Source organism: Nansenia antarctica (assembly GCF_963989245.1).
Source record: "Nansenia antarctica genome assembly, chromosome: 1".
NCBI lineage: Eukaryota > Metazoa > Chordata > Actinopteri > Argentiniformes > Microstomatidae > Nansenia > Nansenia antarctica.
The window spans coordinates 10,619,775-10,628,548 of NC_137674.1; positions in this window are offsets into that span (position 1 = coordinate 10,619,775).

Here is an 8,774-nt window from a genome sequence, read left to right on the forward strand (position 1 = left end):
ATCATGGGCATCATTTATTTTGTAAATTGTTTTTGTCAAACGTAGCTTATTATTGCCTATTAATTCTTGTACCTTACTCAATATCATTTTTGTTATATTTTTTAATTCTCACTGATTATTTTGGTGAAAGTTGTCAATTATTATGACAGAAATTGGCAGACCTCCTGCAGTACCTCTGCGGACCCCCGGTTGAAGACCACTGCTGTAGAGGATACAGGCCTGGAAGAGCTTTGAGGTTTGCTCTTCATCGATTTCGGAGGACTGCCGTCTATTTTCTTGGAGCCCTGAATGTTGAGAAAAGGTGCAAATGGAAATGCCATACCTGTTGCAGCTTATCAATCCCAATAAAGCAATGCAATTATACAAACTAAAATACTACACATATGAATATAAATTTGTAATTCTGTATCAATTAGTTAAAGACAAGGCAGTGTTATCAATTAACATTTTGAAAGATATAGATTCAGTATGTGTAATATACCTTCCAGCGAGAGAATAGTTTTCCCTTCTTTCCTTTCTTGGCTGCCTGTGCTGCACCACACGCACCAAGAAGCTCCGTCGTCAATGACGTCTCCAAAACATTGACAATTGCTGGATATTTGGACTCAGCCGCCATCTTGAGGCCTTCCTCACCACCGAACTGTTGCACAAGCTCCTTGTGAACATCCATGTAGATCTTGTAGATGTCCAGACCCCGAGGGTATTCCTGAGTCCGTGGGATGCGTGACGCTGCGCAGAAGTCTGAGAGGACCGACTCTGTGACGCGTATGCTCTTCTCATTCAGGTCTCTCGCAGATATGGCGGGAAATATATTCACCAGCAGTTTGGTGCAGATCCCTCGCACCAAGAGGCCATAATCCTCCTTGCCAAAGTTTGGCAAGACATGTGATACCCTCATATCTGGTGTCACATAGGCAAGGCGAGGTGAGTTTATTTGTAGCACATTTCATACAATAGAGGCAATTCAAAGTGGCAAGGCAAGGCAAGGCAAGTTTATTTGTATAGCACATTTCATACAACAGGGGCAATTCAAAGTGCTTTACATGCATTATTTAAAAATACAGCAAGAGGAGAAGTGCTTTACATACAGCATTGAACAATACCAAGAGGAGGATAGTAAGAAAATATATATATATATATGTGTTACGGTACATGTGGGAATACGGTACATGTGGGAAAACTAGGGTTGGGCGTTGCCTGTACCATTTGGGTCCTGCACTGAGTCCTCCTGAATAACCGTCCTTATAATAGGACATCCAGGATCAGGCGTCTGGTTAGTATGTCCTAGGTCTATGTGTTCTACATGTTGACTTACCTCTGCTGTGTCCATCGTCGTGGGCAACCTCGATGTCCTCCTGTCCTGGGGCTGGAGGCTGGACACCAGCCTGGTTGGTCCTCTTGCACTATATCAGTTGTTACAGAAGAAGAATCAATGACAGAACATATCTCTTAAAACCCCAGTATTCCTACAACAACAATGCATAGCTTGTTTGTTGTTTTACGATAAACTGGTAAGACTTTACCTTTACATTACATTTCCTTAATGTGAAATTATGTGGAATGTGGCTCTCTTATAAATTCACTGTATATTTCTGTTTTACCTTGCGCTTCACCATTGAACAGAATTTCCTGAATTTCCCTTTCTTCTTCTTCCCACTAGCATCCCTCTGAGGCTGTGTGACCGAGGCTGTGGAGGTGACCCCGGCCAGGCTCCCCTCAGTCTCTCGCTGGGCAGCGAGGGCCTGGCTCCTCTCCTTCTCCAGGTCGGAGTTGTCACAGACAAGACTCCTCTTCTCCTGCTCCATAACATGGACTTTTCTTTTGAGGTCTCTCTCTCTCTGTCTGCTTTTCTCCACCTCCCTGTCAAGCACCTGAGCCTTCTCAGCTGCCGCCAGCTTGTCCTCCAGGGCCTCTTTCTGCAGGGCCTTGATGTGGTCCTCTGCCTCCCTGGTGGCGTTGGCGGTCTCCAGGAGGGTCGCCTTGACCCCGGCCAGGCTCCCCTCAGTCTCTCGCTGGGCAGCGAGGGCCTGGCTCCTCTCCTTCTCCAGGTCGGAGTTGTCACAGACGAGGCTCCTCTTTTCTTGCTCCATATCGTGGAGCTTTTGGAGGAGGCCTTTCTCTCTCTGTCGGCCCTCCTCCACCTCCTCCCTCGCTCTCTCCAACTCCGCCTTTGCCAGAGCGCTGCTGGCCTTCTCCGCCTCCAGCTCAGAGTCCTTGGCCTCCAGCTCAGAGTCCTTGGCCTCCAGCTCAGAGTCCTTGGCCACGGCCCTCCACTTGGCCTTCACCACGGCCCTCCATTTCTCCTTCTCCTCCTCCAGCTTCCTCTGAGCGCTCCTGCTCATGACTACAATATAAGAAACGGAAGGAAGAGAATATGAAATTACGTATTTTATATTTATATATTATTATTATAGAATGACTTGTCCCCTATGAGTTCATGGATGACTGTTAGGCTGTTTGAACTTCAAAAGTGACTGACGTATAGATATTGCGCGACATTGTGATCGAAGCATCAGTTGTAAGTAAGTAAGTAAGTAAGTAACGTGCCAACGTGCCAAAAATCTGTATCCTTGTTGTATTTCTACCTTCCTAAATGATGGCTAGGACGTCGGGTTATAAAGCAAAAGCTTCTTTATATTAAAAAATCTGTTGGCATACACTTTTGAGCACTTTCAAACAATAAACGAGTTATTGGATGTTCACTTTAATTCTGGACCTTACAATTTGCATTTCTCAAAAACCAACAAACTAAACTGTCAACTTCTATGACGTCTTGCCGCAAGGCCTTCTGGGACCAATTAAAGTGAATAATTTAACCTAAAAAGTTAAAACACTCTATTAATACAGGCGGGCCGTCAAGCCCATAGACTTTTACTTGTCAAGGCACATTTTTAAAGCGCAAATCTGTAATTCAAGACTCTCCGGTAATTTACACACAAGACTCACGTTGTAAGGTGTATGTGATGTCGTCATCGGGAAACTCCTTTTCAAGCTGCCAAGCAGACTGGACATTGAAGTCATCTCCCTGGTTCTTCTTCTTATTTGGCATTTCTATAACTTTCTACAAACATCTGAACAAGGAAGAGAATGTGAAATGACGTATTTTATATTTATATATAATTATTATAGAATGACTTGTCCCCTATGAGTTCATGGATGACTGTGAGGCTGTTTGAACTTCCAAAGTGACTGACGTTGATATTGCGCTGTGACATTGTGATTAAGCATCAGTTGCAGGTGCAACGTGCCAAAAAACCATGATCCTTTTCGTATTTCTACCTTCAAAAAATATGGCTAGGACGTCGGGTTGTAAAGAAAAAGCTTCTTTATATAAGAATCTCTGTTGGCATACACTTTTGATCACTTTCAAACAATAAACGAGCTATACTTTGACACTCAGCGGAGTCAGCGCTCGCGCGCACACTCACCCGCGCAGCCATATCCAGACCCCTGCCCCACACACACACACACACACACACACACACACACACACACACACACACACACACACACACACACACACGCACCCGCGCAGCCACACCCAGACTCCATTTTTTTAACATCTTTAAATCCATGAGGTCTAGGGCCTATATACCCATCAATAGTTCACACTGCAGCAACAGCAGCATCACATCCGAGACACAGTGCCAACTAAGTTACAGTAATAAATTATTACTTCATAAATTATCACTTCATAGATGTTCTACTACCAGTAGATGTCGCTGTTTGAACACATTCCTGAGACTAACATTCAAATTTTTAGCAGGAATTTCACCATCACCAAACTAGTTAGCCTATTTACAACCTGTTACATAATCATTATCCAAAGATATCGTACTCACGTAACCTCTTCAGTGTCTCTGTACCAACTGCTAAAACCATCTGTTGTTCTACTCTCACCTTCTAGAATATCACCTGGCAACCCCATTATGACATCATCACTCTGTCAGGACCTTCCTGCACCCAATGCACCCTTGGAACCCTCCAATGATGTCACTCTGACATGTAGCCTAATGTTACCATGACAACCCAGCAAAATGTAAACACAATTTATAATTTTCTGGGTTGTCAAAATGACATGGTTATTATTGCTAAAAGATGGAGGAAGTGTCATAACTGCAACGAGTTCCTCAAATTCATTGTAATAATAATAATAATAATAATAATAATAATAATAATAATACATTAGACTTAAATAGCCCTTTTCTAGACACTCAAAGACGCTTATGTAGTACAACTACAGTAGGCTTTACATACATAAACATTTTCAGTGTTGAAAAAATACTATTAGAGGCCAACAAGAGTATTCAAGTAATCCACTCATGTGTAACCAAACAAGTATACAAACTTCTCCTTATCCTACCTAGTCAGCCCAAAGTAAAACTAAATGTTGCGTATGGGCCATATCAGATAATAAATAACCTGAAAACAGAGCTATCCATTTGAACCTTATCAGACACCTAAGTTAAGGAAAGTCTCATGAGAAACTCATGTTTACCAATTATTTGGTCTTGGGAATGTTAATTTACACCGACAGAACAACTTGAATATTCTCTGTTTAGTGTCAAAATAGATAGAATTGTATTTTTTCCCCAAAAACATCCAATCAATGGCTTGGTCACAGATGTTATAATATATATATATATATATATATATATATATATATATATATATATATATAAGGAAGACAAGTGGATACAGTACTTACCAAGGTGCCATCTTTCTGCAACTGCCTGTCTTCCAGAATGTTGGCACACCCAAGACTCTAACTCCACTATGATCACCCATTATGACATCAACAGCCAGCCAGTATAATGTAGGGTTACTTTTTTGTTTGTTAATATTTGTAAACTCCCAAAATATAGTTTTGACTGATCTACTGAACATCTACATGATTAACAGGGCTGCCAAGTTTCACCAAAAGTTTGGAGTGAGATTTTTTGGCGGTGGAGCGACCCAAAACTGTGCACGTTTTGGCAGCGGCAGCCCCTCTCTCCCACCCAATTATTTGTGCTAGTTTCCTGCAATTTTACATGTTGTTCATAATAAACCAGCACAAGAAATGAAAATAATTTACATTTTATAAAACAAGAAAACAATTCAGACAATATATCATATTTATGAAATCTTAATAAACAAATACAGTAGCCTACAGACTCTAAAAGAAAAATTGGCCCCATCAACAGGACTCAGCCCCTTGGTCAGCAGCAGAAAGACCCATGGTCATCATCTTATATACAGTGCATTGCTCATAGATGGCTATCATGTTATACAGTACATACCAGGGTTTTTCCTGGGTCAGAATGAGGGCTTGGTGGGTGATTTTGTCCAAATTTTTTTTGAGGGACCCCCAATTGTTGTATTTGTATTGTAAATTGTAATTATTAATAATTATTATTAATGTACCTGATTATGTTACAGTAGAGAAACAAAAAACAGTGTGAGACACTGTCATGAGGCCCAACAGTATCATGGTGCAGAGATTCAGTTGTGTGTTTAGGTTGAACATCCATTGCAGCCTGTATCCATACATCAAGTTCATCTTGAAATTCCATAAAACGTTTAATTTTTGGTTCATACCAGTCCGTCTGGTCGTACCCTTTCTCCTCCTCAGGGTGAAGCACTTGCACTGATTTATGAAGTCGTTTGAATTCATTGAGATTTGTATTGAACACATCCATACGATTGACAACATTTTCAACATCATTCTCTTGCATCAGAGCTTTTATTAAAAGGAAAACAGAATATTCAGGCACCAGATGACCAATCAAAATATAATGTAATATAATGCAATATAAGGCTCTCAGGCATTCTGTACTTTCAAATATGCATTCTCCTTGAGCAGTCAACATCAACTATCAGCTATTTCGCTAGCGAAAACGAAAGCTAATGTTGCTTATTTTCTATTGATTATGAATCAAAGAACAGATATCGAGTTTAAGACAATTTAATCAGTTACAGGCAGATTTATACATTACGTCTGTTCCCCTTGGACCTGGGCTGGAAAGAGAACGCTCTCTCTCTCTCTCTCCCCGTTCCGTTCCAGAGGGGAGGGGCCAGCGTGTATGTGTGTCTTTGCCCAACCCCCAAAGGTCCCTGTTGGTCATCTGGTTGCCATAGAACCCTCATTGTTAGAGGGCATCATGTCCTTGCATGCCCTGGTATGTGTGTGTGTTTAAAATATACTACATATTCATACATAGATCATACATACTACAGAAATATACGACACATCCCCCCTCGGACCACCCAGAGGGTGTTCCGAAACTAAACTACCATAAAACAAAAACAAAAACACAAAACCCCACAAAACATCCCCAAATTTTTTTTTTTTTTTTCAAATAAAATTAAAAATTAAAAAATAAACAACAACAGACAGAAAAACTACACCAACACACAACACAAGAAGCACAATAACACAGACCAACCCAGGACCAGTATTAGGAACCAAAGATATCATAAACAAAAAATAGAAAACAACCAATAATAAAAAGAATTTTGAAAATAACAATCACAATTAAACTAAACACAGTTCATCATGCACAAATCAATACAGAAACTTCCAACGACCGATGTTTTCTTTGTCCTTGAAGCGTCAGGGTCAGAGGTTACTAGCACTTGTACCCAGTTGGAGAACAGCCTTTACCGCTGTCTCAGATTGATAACACTTTCATAGTCAGGAGCTTTCCATTTTCGTTGCGCTAGGAACAGAACCTCTCTCCTAGCTTTGTATAACCACCACATCACTTCTCAACTGACCTCAATCACACGATATGGAAACAAACAAACAATACACAAATAATGACATTCAGTTATCATAACACATAATTCTCCAACAGTAAGCATAGGACAAAGGGAATGCATTAATGCATAGATCTTCACCTCAGGTGAGGACTAGTCTTCTGAAAAGTTCATTAACGTGGACTGAGTGACTGATTTTCCAAAAACAGTCAATGAGGCCCTGCCTCCTAAGAAAGTCAAAAATCATGTCTGCTATAATAGGTGCTCCTATCTTAGCAAAATAAGTTTCCCATGCCCCTAAGACCGTTTCCAGCCATGCTATCATCTGCTGTCCATTCCCGTCGTTCCCTTTGATCTGCTGCTTCACTACCCTATTCATAGTCTTTAATCTTTTCCTAACTGGTCGTCGTCCGTCAGTGTCATTGAGGTTCAGGCAGCCGCCTGGTCCCCTCCCACGCTGATCAAGGTCTGGGGAGTCGCCCTCAGCATCATCTGAAGCATGGTGCAGGCACTCGCCAGCATCCCCAGTAGCACAGGTGTCCAGGCTTTGGACACCCCCAGGCTGGACCTCCAGACTGTCAACACTCTCTGCTTCGTTGGTTTCTGGTTCATTGGCATCTGGACAGCTTTCCGCTGTCCCCTCGGTTTCAGGCACTGCCGGTAATGTCACTGGCTGTAACACTGGCATTGCCACTGGCTCTGGCAACACCACAGCATCTCCTCGTAGCTCCTCCTTCTCAGGTTCTCTGGGGACCTCGGCACCTGTTGGCACAACATCCTGCCTACTCTGTACATCCACCCCCCTGTCCACCACCCGTGGCCCTATTGGGGTAGGGATATGCCCAGACACCACTGGTGTACCCACTCTGATGTTGTTTCTCCAACAGACCCCACATTGACCTAAAGCATGGTCAATCTGTTCCATCAAATATGGACTCCAAAACCCATATTTCTTGGTGATCTTGCGTCTTACCTCCCCCCTAGCCACATGTGCTAATCCATGAGCTTCCTGTATTAACATGCCTAATAAATCTGAGGGTGCTACAACCAACCCCTCATGATTCCTCCATAGACCTGTGTCATCCTGACTTGCCCCCCTTGCTAGCCAAACGTTCTTGTCTAACGTAGTTACTCTACTCTGTAACATCAATAAATCCTCAAGTGTGACCATGCCCTGTAATTGCTTTTCATGTGTGACCAGAAGACCTTTACCTGCCTTGTCTGCTCCTGTAATGGCTTTGGCTGCATCTTCTGCAGCCCTGTTACCTTGTGTGACATGTGATGAGTCAGACCTGTGTGTGGCACACTTCACTATGGCTAATTCCTTTGGCTTCATCATGGCTTGTAACAGCTTCATGATCTGTGCGTGATGCTGTATAGGCGTACCATCAGTTCTCTTAAAACCCCGCCCCCTCCATACAGCTCCATTAAAATGACAAGCATTATGTGCATAGGCAGAGTCGGTGTACACTGTCACTCTCCGTCCGGTTCCCAAGTTGCATGCTTCTGTGAGGGCAATCAATTCAGCCAACTGAGCCGAGCAAGGCTGAGGAACTGCCTCAGCCTGTTCTACAATAAACTTTGAATTCTGTGCTTTAACTAAGGAATACCCAGCGCACAACGTTTCTCCTACCCCGTAACAAGACCCATCAACCCAATATTCTATATCAGCTCCCTTTAAAGGCAAAGCTTGTAGGTCTGTTCTATGCTTAATCACTCTGGCTGTCGATGGAATCTGAACACCGGATGGCACCGTCACCTGACAGCCGTCAGGTGTGCATTTTACTGTACAGTTCAATTGGCATAGAGCATCTCTCCCTAGCAGCCCTGTTGGCGTGTGTTCTGACACAAGTGTTGACAGAGTTGCTCTCTGTCCCTTGTACTCTAAGTCTACAAGCTCAGTTGTAAGAATCAGCTGTTTAATTCCCTCAAATCCGATTGTCTTAACATATTCTCTAGACATAGGGAGGTGCGTGGCGCCTTCAGGCTTCTGTGTCACCACCAGCTGGCACCTCCCACTCGGATCTTCCGGG